General features: G+C 50.0%; 1 pseudogene; it reads right to left on the reverse strand.

Moving 5' to 3' along the window:
* The window catches only part of LOC114710533, a 103,272-nt pseudogene that overhangs the window by 25,734 nt on the left and 64,272 nt on the right, over nt 1–13,266 (reverse strand).

The raw sequence follows: 13,266 nt of genomic DNA on the forward strand, positions 1-13,266 counted from the left end.
ACCTGGCTGAAAGACCAAAAAATAAACAAACAAAAATGAAAAACTTCTTCATTTTTGTTGAGGAAAAGCAAATCATCTCTATGCTATTCTGACTGGGCTAAAAGTTCCAGTCTCATAAACAATCTGTAGCTTAGTCCTTGTTGGGACAGCGCTATGAAGGGGGAACATTTAATTCAATCCCGAGGGGTGGAGGGATTGTTTCCCTAGTGCGTGGGGTCTGCTGACCAAGCTCTGAGCGGGTGCTGTGGGCACAGGTGGGGCACCATTCTGCCAGTCTGCCGGGAGCTTAGAACCCTGGGGTGGGGATCAGGAGTTAAGCTGGTGGGTAAGACACAAGATCTCTGCACAGCGAAAAGCCACAAAATCCCACAAGCAGATCAGGTTGCATTAGGGTCCTTCTCAAGGGACAGACCCCAGCTACAGCCTGACAGTGATATGGGCCCTTTGGAGCAAACATCTTCACGGGTAGCAACCAGGGTAAGAGGCTCTAGAGGCCCAGCGAGGGGTGCAGGGGCATCATGGGCAGTTAGCTGGGCCTAAGGGGTGCTGCAAGATGATCAGAGTGTAGCACAGCCGCCCCAGAGGCAGGGCACTACCCTACGCTGCCAAGGAGCCCTAGGGGATGGCCTTGGTGGGAAGAGAGAAGCAGACAGGCCCTTATCTACTCCAAGTAGATAAAGAGGTCAGACCCACCATCCGAGGGAACCAGTCTCTGTATGTGGCTACAGGGATGGCAGAAGAAAGAAGGACAAACTGCCAGTGGCGACTTTTCTGATTGCATCTATGAGGCCGCTGATCCTGCGGGTGAAGGCTGCTCCAGTGGGTGGTACAGACAGACAGGGGGTCTGCTCCTGTCTATGACAGCTGCCCACTACTGGACAGGACCCAGGGACCACCTTCTAGTGTGGGTCAGTGGCAGACGGGACACTAGCAATAGGACTGGCTTCTCTCTGTATCTGGTTTGAGGAGTGAGTTCTAATGCGTGGTCAGTGGTGATGAGGTGACGGTCTGGAGTTCAGGGAAGAGGAAGACACAGAGCCTCTACCAGGCCTGGGAAGACAAACACATGGGTACTGGCCACAGGCCCCTCATAGCAGAGTCCATGTCCCAGTGAGAAAGACTGGACTAGGGGAACAGGGGCTAGAGAGGCTTTTAGCCAGCCAGAGGCCCATGCTCTCACGTTCTGCACGTTCTTCCTGATAACAGTACCCTAAGGATTTACTCTACATTGCACAGAAGCATCACAGGACACACGCACCCATACCATGATTCACATGTTACACACATGCCCCACATGTCAGTAACAGGACACCCAGATGCTCCAGAGGAAGAGAGCCCTTACTTGAAACGTGGCCCGATGGCTGCCACATGCCTGTTCATGCTCCCCTTAGCTCCACCGATGTTCAGGGACATGGAGCGCTGCAGCAGACTTGAGAAGATCTCCACCTGGTCAGAGCTACAGTACTTGGCGATCTCAAACCGCCTGTACCAGGAACTGGGTAAGAAGGCAAGCAAGCTGTTAAGTTGGGGCGGGCCAGTCTCATCCCGGTGCTAGCGAGCACAGCTCGTAAGAGGGGATCTGGGTGACAGGCAGGCAGGGAGAACCAGAGAGGAGTCTATGGGGCACCCATCCTCTCAGGCCAGGGCCCCCGGGCTGGCGGTGTGCCAGCCCACTGCAGGTGTCCCCGCGAGGCTGACCGGACAAAGCCCAGCAGAGCTTGGGAGGCACGCACATCGATCCAGATGTAGTGGGGTGTCACTTCGGGGGGGCAGGGCCTGGGCTGACTTGCTTCTGACGCTGCCAGGGGGTCTGCTTCCCTGGTTTCAGCAGAAAAGAGGCCGGACTTCTGCTCCACTGTCATGTGCCAGGCGCCCGCCATCTCCCGCATGAACTGCAGGCGGAAAGAAAAGTGTCAGCGCCTCCAGCAAGCACCAGGGCGGCTCAGTGTGATGGCTTGTGCCTGTGGTCCCAGCACTCAGGATCCTGAGGCAGGAGGACTGTAATGAGTTCAGGTTTGGCTGGACTACAGAGTGAGTTTCAGAACAACTAGTGCTACAGAATGAGGTGCCTTCTTAAAAAACAAACACAAAACAAACAATACTGGATAAATCTAGAAAGGTATGAAATAGTATCACATAACCCCATGTCCTGGGGCAGCTCCTATGTGTTTGGTGCATGTCCTTCAGTCTTTTCCCCAGACTGACCGTCACCCCAACCCACGGGCCCAGAAGGGCAGAGTGTAGGACGAGGCACATCTGTGATGTACCTAGCGCAGCGTAGGCCCTGTCCTGGTCCATCTTGGAAACAATTCTGAAACTATCTGTGCTAGGAGGGTAAGTACCGTATGCAGTCTTTCCAAGCCACAAAGGCAGGCCTTCATTAGCTTGTCAGATCTGGGAGTGGCTTTGGAAATCCAAGGGAGGCAGGCTGCAGTTGCCAGGGCTGAGTAGTCCCTTGGCCTAGCCACACTGATCCAGGGTCCTTTCTGCCTGGAGGTAGGAGGGCTGTCCAGGGAAAGCAGAGCAGTGGCCTGGAAGGAGTGGGCACTAAACAGAGGACTGGATCCATCTGACCCGGGGAAGCACCGGCAATGTGTGGGCTACACCAGGCACGGGTGAGGCGGACGCTCTAGCTCCCTTTCCAGCACCGATATTTACCATCTTGCAAGATGCAGTCCAGAGGCTGTGGATTCTGCAGTAGAATGCTTGCCTCATATTTGCAAGGTCATGGATTCAAGCTCCAGTTCCAACCACACACACACACACACACACACACACACACACACCACACACACACACACACACACACCATGTGGCCCTCAGGATGGCCCAGTGGCTAGTCACTGTTGTGGAATATTTATTTACACTGAAAAGACATGTCTCTGCCTAAGGCATCTTCTGATTGGTTTAATAAAGAGCTAAATAGCCAATAGCTAGGCAGGAGGAATAAGGTGGGACTTCCGGGGAGAGGGAGAACTGGAAAGGAGAGGTGGGGTGCAGCAAAACATACCTTACAGAGGACAGGTAGCAGAGCCACATAGTAGAACATAGATTAATAGACACATGTTAATTAGTTATAAGAGCTAGTAGGGAAAAAGTCTAAGCTGAGGCCAAGCTCTTCATAATTATGTCTTCATGTCATTATTTGTGAGCTGGTGGTCCACACGAGAAACTACTCCTACCAGTCACAGGGATTTTCACTCCTGCGCCTTGGGCTGACTGCTGGGTTCTCATGAGCACTGAAGAGCAAGATGGGGGCCAACCAGGCCAGGCTCGGGAAAAGCCCAGGTATGCTTTCTAAAATGGCATCTCAGTTCTCTTTCCCTCCTGCTGCCCGGAGCAGAGATGGCCATGAGGGTTGAAGACGACAAAGGCCACCTGTGCTGCGGACGGCACTGTCATAGGTGGGAACCAAGAACGCCAAGAACTACACCTGCCAGTGGCTTCTCCTGGAGTCCAGCCTCGGCCTACTGTTAGCACAGGGAGTCCAGGGCTGACGGGGGCCGAGGGAGCCACGCAGAGGCCAGACCCGCTCATCTAAGAGCCACTTCTGTGCTAGGGCCTCCCAGACTCTGGGGACAAACAAATGCACATGGTCAAGAAGTAGGCAAGAGACAGAGGATGCTAAGCTTGAGAAAGAAGCATGTGGAGCGTGGAGGGAGGATGCTCTAGGCAGGGAACACCAACTCAAATCCCGGAGACGCCAGCAGTGACATAGCCATCCAGGGAAGGGGACGACAGGCAGGTAGGCGGGGACCTAGCGCTCTGCCGCAGAGCAGCGGGAGACAGAGTCTGTCTGTCTAGATGGTGGAGAGCAGCAAGGGTCCGGGGACCAGAGACTCAAGCAGGGCGGGCTTTCCTGGCGCTCCTGCGGCACACGGGAGGACGGGGCAGGGCGCTCACCGGTGGTTTGAAGATGTGCCCAGAAGTCCTGGGCACTTGAACACTTGGCCCCGGTTAGCTGTTTGGGAGGGTACAGGAGGGGTGGCCTTGCTAGAGGAAGCCTATCACTGCAGGAAGGAAGAGGCCGTCTGTCTCCTGCCTGTGGTTTGAGATGTGAGCTCCCAGCTGCTTCAGCGGCCTCCTGCCTACTGCCCACACTCTGCCATCATGAACTCTAACCCTATGGAACCATGAGCCCCAAATAAACTCTTTCTTTTCTATGTTGCCTTAGCCATGGCGTTTTATCACAGCAACAGAAAAGTAACTAATTCGCTGGTATGGTGGTTTAAGGAGAGTGTCCCCAGTCTCAGGTATTTGAACACTTCGTCTCCAGTGGGTAGCACTGTTTAGGGATGTTATGGAACCATTACGGCGTGTGGCCTTGCTGGAGGAAGCACAGCACTGAGGGGGGGGCTTGAGTTTACAGCCTTGTTTCACTTCCGGTTCACTCACTGCCTTGTGTTTGAGAAGTCAGCCCTGAGCTCTCAGCTGCCTGCTCGGACGCCCAGCTGCCATGACTGTCATTTACAATTTACAGACTCACCCTCGGGAAGCACAGCCAAAATAAAGTCCTTCTTCCATAAGTTGTTACGTCACAGTCTGAGAAAAATAACACAACAATGGGGCTGCCTGAAGGTCAGGGGAGAGACAAAGGAGGCCGGGCCACAAGGGTAGCTGGAATGCAGGGTTGTGACCAAGTTCTGGATCTGTGTAAAGCTAGCAGGACATGGGGGGGCCATTTGTAGGAAGTGTGGAAAGGAAGTAAGATGCGGGGAGGAGTCTGGTCTACACAGAGAGAAGCAGGTATGCTATTGACCATAATGAGGCGTCCAAACAGGGAGCAACTGGGACTCAGCAGCCCAGGCTTTTTGTGCGACTGGAGGTTGAACCCAAGACCTCACATATACCAGGTAAGTGCTCTTCCACTGAGCTATATACATAAAGCTGGTGTTGGTTTTTTTTCCGGCTAAATAAAAAAAAAAAGATGTGTGTGTGAGTGCTTTGCCTACGTGTGTGTATGGGTGCCATGTGCATGTGGATTCTGGAATCTGAATGCAAGTCCTCTGTAAGAACATCAAGTGCTCTTAACTGCTGAGCCATCTCTCCAGCCCCCTTTCTCCAACTTTGGAGACAGGGTATCAGTAAATTTGTCAGGTGGGGCTTGAATTTTGGATATTCCTGGTTCAGCTTCTTGAACAGCTAGCTAGATTATGAACTTGGGCCTGTAGCTGACCCTGACTCTGTCAGCTGGGGCGCTCATCCGCTAACCGGGTGGCACTTGGTGGCAGGTGACTAGCATACACGGAGGCTGTGGTGCCAGGAATGGAGCTGCTGGCAGTTCTGAAGGCGACGCTGTGCTGGCAGGGAAAGGGATGTGGGGTGTGTATGCTGAGTGGTCCCTGCCAGCCCCTCACCTGCCCCCATCTCCTTCTTTCTCTTTTTAAAGACACGATTTCACTGTGTAGCTCTGGCTGGCCTAGAACTTGTTATGTAGACCAGGCTGGCCTTGAACTCACAGAGATCCACCTGTCTCTGCCTCTGCCTCCCGAGGGCTGGGAACAAGGGTGTGCACCCCCTCCCCCCCAGCCATGAAGCTTCTCTGGGAAGGAGTCTCTGGGAGAACAGTCAGGACTCACGGCCTGGGACGGGTATTATGTGAGGTCTGTGCTCTGCCACGTGAGACACTAAGGCTCCTTAGGTGCTCACAAAAAGGCGCCCTTAAGACAGACTGCAGGTTCAGACAATCGAGATGCACGGGAGGGCTGACAACAGTGGTCAGAACACTGCTCTGCCCTGTGACGCTGAATCAGTGCAGTTCTCTGCCTTTAGAATCTGTGCGAGGGGTGTGGTTCTACAAACCAGCGGGAGCCAGGACTCAGCAGGGAAGAGACCACGCCTCAAAGCCAAGTAGGTACATTAAAAACAATGCATGGGGGTAGGCCGGAGAGATGCTGGGGTTAAGAGCACTCGGTCCTACTGGAGAGGACCTGGGCTCTGTTCCATGTACCACGTTAGCTCCCAGCCATCTCTAACTTCAATTCCAAGGGACTCGATGCCCTGTTCTGACCTCCTCGAGGTTCTAGGCATACATGAGGTGCACAGACACGTGCAGACAGAACAAATTATACACACAAAATAAATAAGCAGATTTATAAAAATAGTGTATAAAAAATTTCTTCAGGCTACATAAGATATATACACGAACATGTACCTTGCATATGGGACTTGTGTTTCATAACATATATTTTATTATCCACATGCAAAATATTCTGAAATCTGAAGAAAAAAAAAAAATCCAAAATCTGAAACAGCTTCTGTAACAAGCATTTCAGAAAAGGCATACTCAACATGTATAATCTCACCTGGAGGCTTCATGAAGTAGTAAATCTAGAAATATGTGGCAGAATATTATTTCAAGGTTGTGTTATTTTTGTTTATGCTCTGGAACATTTGTTTAATGAAAGATGTGTTTGATTAAATAAAAATTCACCTGCGGTCAGGAGGCGGAGTCAGCAGCTGGCTGACAGGAAGTGGTAGGGAGGAGCCAGGTGAGAAAGGGTTTATCAGGCGGGGCGAGGAGACGCACAGGGGCTTTTTAGAGGATGGGAGCAAGGACAGGAGGTGAGCTACTTGCTATTCAGCCTCTGGAGAGCAGAATTCCACCTGAACCTTTGAATCCTGACTTCTTTAAGCGGGACAGAGGTTTAGTTAAGTTAAAGAGTCAGAGCCTGAGGGAAACAGAACTCCCTGGGCCAAGGCTCTGCAGCCTGCCTGCTGGTACTGGCAGGGCTGCAGTTGCTGCCGACAGCTGTGGCTTAAAAGGCAGCAGCAAAGAAGGGGACAGCAGACCTCGGGAGAGGGGTCTGATCCCACACTTAGGAAGTCAAGAAAGCAGTTGCTCGCAGTTGGATCTGGCATCAATGGGCACGCGGCAGACAGCCTGCTGGTCTCACCAACTGCTTTCCACCTGAGTCTCACCCTCCGTCATCACACCTTTCACACACACAACGCTCTTTCTGGAGACCAAGGACGTGGAGGGCTTGTCCTGGTGGCAGAGCCAGGGCGGCCTCTCCACCCTCACCCCCCACCCCCCACCCGCAGAGCTGCGCTGGGCTCCGTCTCTTACAGGCACTTCAATTCCACTCTTGCCAGCCAGCAGCCACTCCCAGCAGGCCAGTGCGTCTCCATGCCATGCTCATTGAACATCCGGAGGGGACCCCAACACAGATGATGGAGGAGCTGCGGGTCACAATCTGGAACCAAACACAAATTAGTCAAAGGCTCCTGATTCTGGCTGGGCCTGAATATGACTTCGTTAGGCTGACATGAGAGCCGGCATTAGCCGGGGCCAACAGGACCTTTTATTTACTGCTGGCTCATGAGAGAGGAAACAGATTTCTACTAGCAGAGCTCCAGCTCTTTCTTGGACAGGATTCCAGGTTATCAAGGATTTCTAAGCAAACACTCACTTAGAAACAAACCCAGAATCCCATGGAACTTCTGTGTGTTACCTTTGCTGCTAATGATCATTGCAGTCAGCTTGAACATGGCCTGTGTGTAGTGCTGAGGATTACTGTGGTCCAAAGCTGTAATCAGATCCTGAACCATCATTTTGTTCAGGTCAGATATCTGGCCTGTGGCTCCCGAGAACCGGATCATACCGTGTACCTGTGAAGAGGTGTGTTTGTTAGCAGCCTTGCCCATAAGCAAAAAAGTGGAGACTGCTCATCACTGCACACAGGGCTAACCTTGGCCAGCGCACAGGACATAAGCTAGATAAATAAAGTTCCTTCAGGTTCAATATGACTCAAACTACAAAGCCAGCTACACCTTTTTTTTTCTTACATAATTTTTTCCCCAGGAAAGCGTTACTTTATTACTCATATACCTGGCTATATAGGAGATAGGACTCTTTACAAAAAATAAACCTATGCCCTAAAGACAAACTTCCTGCTGTCACAACATCATTCAAAAGGACCTGGACTAAGCTCTCTCAGCAATTCTCAGCATGTGACCAGCACATGCTGAGTATAACATAGGATCTCTGCCAGGGCTCACTGGAGAAGAGCAGCCACTGGGTTAAGCAAGAAGCAGAGTATGGGGGGGTGTCAGGGGGGGAGGCAACTCTCAGAGACTACTCTGGTAAAGCCTGTGAGATGCCAGTCTCCACCTTCAGCATTACCCTGGGAAACCGTGGTTGAGTGGAGGCCACCGGTGGAGCCAGCAGACATGGTTCCCGAGCCTGCTTTTTGGCAAGTTATTTAATTCAGAAACCTGTTTCTTTACCTGTAAGACTAGAATATTGGTGCATCAATCTTAGCACATGTCCAGGAGAATGCATGACGCTCGGCACATGTTTGCTACCACTTAACAGAAGGCCTTGGAGTGCCTGAGTGTGTCCACATGACAACCACTTTCTGCAGAGTGCTAAGTAATTTCATCAATGACCAGAATGTGCCACTGATTTTGCTCAGACCCAGGTTCCTCAAGTCGCTGACATAAGTAAATTCCACATCATACAGATGCCTCATTCATGTTCCACTGTGAATAGCCAAACGGCATAAAACCAAGATGCTCGGAACAGCCTCGGACATAGGGAAGAAGGTACCTCGCCTGCCCATAGCGGTTGCGCAAATTCAAGGATGCCATGAAGTTGGAGTAATCTTTCTTCACACAGGCTGGCCGTTCAGTTAGCTGAGTTGCCTACAGACAAGTATAGAGAATTACTTTAGAAAGGCAAAACATCCATCTTTTTCTTATATTTAACTTGGTAAACCAAAGTCCAAGTAGGAAGTCAAGCTCTAACGCAAAGACATTCAGTCTTCAGCGCTGGCAAGATAATGTGACAAAACATTCACGAGCACTCTCTAGGAACTATATTGCCTCATGGAAAAACTAAAAAAAACACAATTTTTTTTTTTTTTTTGGTTTTTAAGACAGAGTTTCTTGTGTAGCTCTGGCTGTCCTTGCACTTGCTCTGTAGACAGGCTGGCCTTGAACTCAGAGATCTGCCTGCCTCTGCCTCCAGAGTGCTGGATTAAAGGCGTGCAGACCACCACCTGGGAATAACCATTTGAATTTTTAAAAACGTATTTTTCCAGTTTCCATGCAATATATATTTTGTATGTTGAACATCCTGTCTCCTCCTCCTTCCTGCTGCTCTCCTCCCATGAGTCCCTTGGCTCCCCTAGACAGCTCTACTTCCATGTGGTATCACACACACAGTTTCACGTGTTTATATCTTATCCTGGTGTTTTGTCTTTCTGATGCTACTCCATCTTGTCGGTGTGACCATTTCCTGTGGCATCAAACTCCTGTCCAATGCTATGGCTTCACTTGACTGAGCTACGGACAATGGCGCAGCCGCTGAAGTGTCTTGCCACGCAAGCACCAGGCCTCAGGATTCTGAGCTCATATAGAAGGCTGTGTGTTTGTGGCCTGTGGTCCCAGTGCTGGGCAGGCGAGACAGAAGCATCCTTGGCTTGTTGGCTGCGTGCCAGCTGAGCTTGAGGTTAAGTGACAGACCCGGTCTTGAAAAGTGAGGTGGGGCTGAAGAATGGTTCGGCACGCAAGAGCTAGCTGCTCTTTCGAAGGACCGGGATTCAATTCCAAGCACCAAAAAGATGGCTCACAACTGTCTGTAACTCTAGTTACAGGGTATCTGATGCCCTCTTCTGGCCTCTGCAGACACTGCACATATGTGGTGCACAGATACACATGTAGGTAAAACACTCAAACACATAAATAATAAATAATCCTTTAAAAATTATTTTTCAAGACAAGGTTTCTCTGTGCAGTCTTTGGCTGCTCTGGAACTCACTCTATAGACCAGGCTGGCCTCGAACTCACAGAGATCTGCCTGCCTCTGCTCCAGAAGTGCTGGGATTAAAGGTGTGCGCTACCACCAGCCAGCACATAAATAAGGTGAAGAGTGAATAAGTGAGACAACCTATGTTGGCCTCTCCACATATGTGTATGATGAGAGATGTCACTGAGAATGTGGAGTTGGGGACTACAGTCTGCTTTCACAAGACAGGCACCGTTAGTTAGGATCTCAAGCACAACCAACACACACAGATCGGAAGCATCTTTTTTCTATTTTATCTGGAGTCCACTCAGCTGGACGTGGTGTTGTGCTCGCCTTTAATCCCAGAACATGAGAGCCAGAGACAGGTGGGATCTCTTTTGAGGCCAGCCTGGTCTACAGAGGAGTTCCTACCAGCTTCATGAGACATTCTACAAAACAAGCCGCACCACCACCACCACCAACAACAACAACAAAATCCCAAGAGTCTTCTTACTTGTAACCTATAACTTTCTTTGAGAAACAAAGATGAAACTCTTTCACGCAAAACAGATCCATTGCAAGCTGGCTGGCTAGTGCCTAGAAAGAGCACTCAGCTTGTTAAGTCCTGCCCTCTGCCCACATGTGTTCTCAAGTGCCACGTGGAGAGCCAAGATAGATAGACTCTTGGGGACATGAGGAGGGAAGAAGCCCTTACCCTGGGAACTGGATGAAGTCAACAGAGCAAGGATTCCAGTGTGGTGTGTAAACAACCGCTTGAGGCTCTTCTTTCTAGCCGTGAACCTGTAACTTCCCAAGATTCCACCAGAGACCACCAGCCCTAGAAGCTCCTGGTTGACTTTTACCACCATGATCCCACTCAAGGCGTCTCTGGAGCCATCTCACCCGCCCCACTTATCCAGAGAGAGAAAAGGAGAAAAAGGAATCTTGAGATACTGTAAGCAGTGAGGGAGTCACCAGGATGCTCATGCCTGTGGAGTCTGTGGTGCCTGTGCCCCACACCTGGATGTGCCTTGCTTTCTTCCGAGAGCTGCTCTTCGTCCATTTTTTAATACCCAGAGCTACACAGTGAGACCCTCCTTTCTTCCTGGGGATGAAGACCGTGGCGCGTTACCTCTGTACCTCCACATAGCACATTCCACAGCCCATGCAGAGGGCTGAGCATCAGCAGCACATCTGTCAATAGTCTGGGTGCAGAGTGACTAAGTGTCGGGGAGGGTTAGAGTGAAACAGCCACAGTGCTGCAAGGCCATCATCACCAGGTACAGTTATCTGTCTGGTCCTGATTTAACTCTGAAACTACGGCTTTTGAATCTAAATTAATCTTAAAAAAAAATAAATAAACCAGCCAGCGGTAGTGGAGCACGCCTTTAATCCCAGCACTTGGGAGGCAGAGGCAGGCGGATCTCTGTGAGTTCGAGGCCAGCTGGTCTACAAAGTGAGTTCCAGGAAAGGTGCAAAACTACACAGAAAAACCCTGTCTCAAAAAACAAAAAACAAAAACCAAAAACAAAAAAAAACCAAAAAACAAAAAAAAACCCAAAAACCAAAAATCAAAGTGAAGCTAGGCACGTGTGTGTATTTGAACACCTGCAGGAAACGGAGGAAGTCCAGCGAATGGTCCAGATAAACAGTTCTCAACCTGTGAGTCACGGCCCCTCTAGGGCCAACACATATCAGATATCCTGTGCATCAGATATTTACATTATGATACATAATAGTAGCAGAAAGATAATTTTTGTAGTTGGGTCACCACAACATGAGAAAGTGTTTTAAAAGGTTGCAGCCTTAGGAAGGCTGAGAACCACTGCTCCAGACAAATATGACTATGATGTAATGCTGTGCGTGTCTTAGAGGCCAGTTTCTCTCTCTTTCTGGACACTAGAAAGTCAGATTTCATCAATTGAATCAAGTTTTACCTTCAAAATAATATATATTTCGGGGCTGGAGAGATGGCTCAGAGGTTAAGAGCACTGACTGCTCTTCCAGAGGTCCTGAGTTCAATTCCCAGCAACCACATGGTGCCTCACAACCATCTGTAATGAGATCTGGCGCCCTCTTCTGTGTACATAATAAATAAAATATATATATATATATATATATATATATATATTTTCAAGCTAGGTGGTGGTGATGCACGCCTTTTTAAATTTATTTATTTATTTGAATTTTTTCGAGAAAGGCTTTCTTTGTATAGTTTTTGGTGACTGTCCTGGATCTCACTCTGTAGCCCAGGCTGGCCTCGAACTCACTGAGATACACCTGGCTCTGCCTCTCGAGTGCTGGAATTAAAAGAGTGCGCCACCACCACCCATGATACACGCCTTTAATCCAGCACTTGGGAGACAGAGGCAGGCTGATCTCGGTGAGTTTGAGGCCAGCCTGGTCTACAGAGGGAGTTCCAGGACAGCTAGGGCTACACAGAGAAACCCTGTCTCAACTTCCCTCCTCCTCCACCCCCAGCTCCAAATATATATATATATTTAAAACTTAATCATGATAGGGAAATGTCTGTATGGACGGCTCCCCTTTTGGACCTCATTAAACTCCCATCATCAATAGATATCCTATGTACCCCACAAAATGTGTGGGTATGAGTGCCGGGGATCTTTCATGAAAGTCTATATATAGGCTGAGTCCTTCACCCTATGATATTGCTCTCCCAATTCACAGGATGTTTGCACATACTCCAAGAGTCGTGTTCTGCTTGTTGTAGCCGGCAAAGTGAAGGATGCTCTCCGTGGCCATGGCCAAGCCTGTGTGCTGGGACAGTCCTGACACCCAGTTCTGATGTTTGCTCAGATACCCTGAAATGGAGAAAACAAGTTACTTCACTTAACAGAAAAGTAAAACTCTAAAGTATAAAGCGGCGGGTCAGACTCCAGCTTCAGTGCCGATCCTGCCCTGCCCTGCTGGCTGAGGGACCTGGCGTCGGTAAGTCCAGCCTTTTCTGACTAAGGATGAGGCCCTGATCTCTGAGTGGCTGTCACACGGTTGGCAGGGTATGTCATTATCTACATGAAATCTGCCAGCTGCTAGAGGAGAAGCTGCATGGCCTCCACTGCTGTGAACATGCGGACCGCATGGAGGCCACGTGCAGCTCTCGGTTCTGCTACTGTAGTACGCCGCTCCTGAGCAATGAGTGTAGCAGACACTGGGATCCCAGAACAAGTATGTGAGCATGTCTGCTGGTGAGCAGGAGGGCACTGGGCAAAGAGATCCAAGCAGAGCAAGAGCTAAAAGGAAGGTTTTCACTCTTGGGACAGCATGGCCTCGTAACTACAGGGCAGGAACAGAAGCATGCATATTAACACACACAATACTGTCAATTGTGGTAGGGATTTCTGTAGCTGGGGAAATCCATCTGGACCAGACTCTATGGTGATGGGGACTGAGTAATGGTTACATTTAAAGACAAATCAGGTTTGCCACTAAGACTGCGACCACTGTGGCGGACACTGAGGGAAGACTTGAGAGGCTGAGGCTGGGGATGGGAGGGGCAGGCAGTGAAGCTGGCC

The sequence above is a fragment of the Peromyscus leucopus genome, unplaced genomic scaffold (assembly GCF_004664715.2).
Source record: "Peromyscus leucopus breed LL Stock unplaced genomic scaffold, UCI_PerLeu_2.1 scaffold_841, whole genome shotgun sequence".
Lineage (NCBI taxonomy): Eukaryota > Metazoa > Chordata > Mammalia > Rodentia > Cricetidae > Peromyscus > Peromyscus leucopus.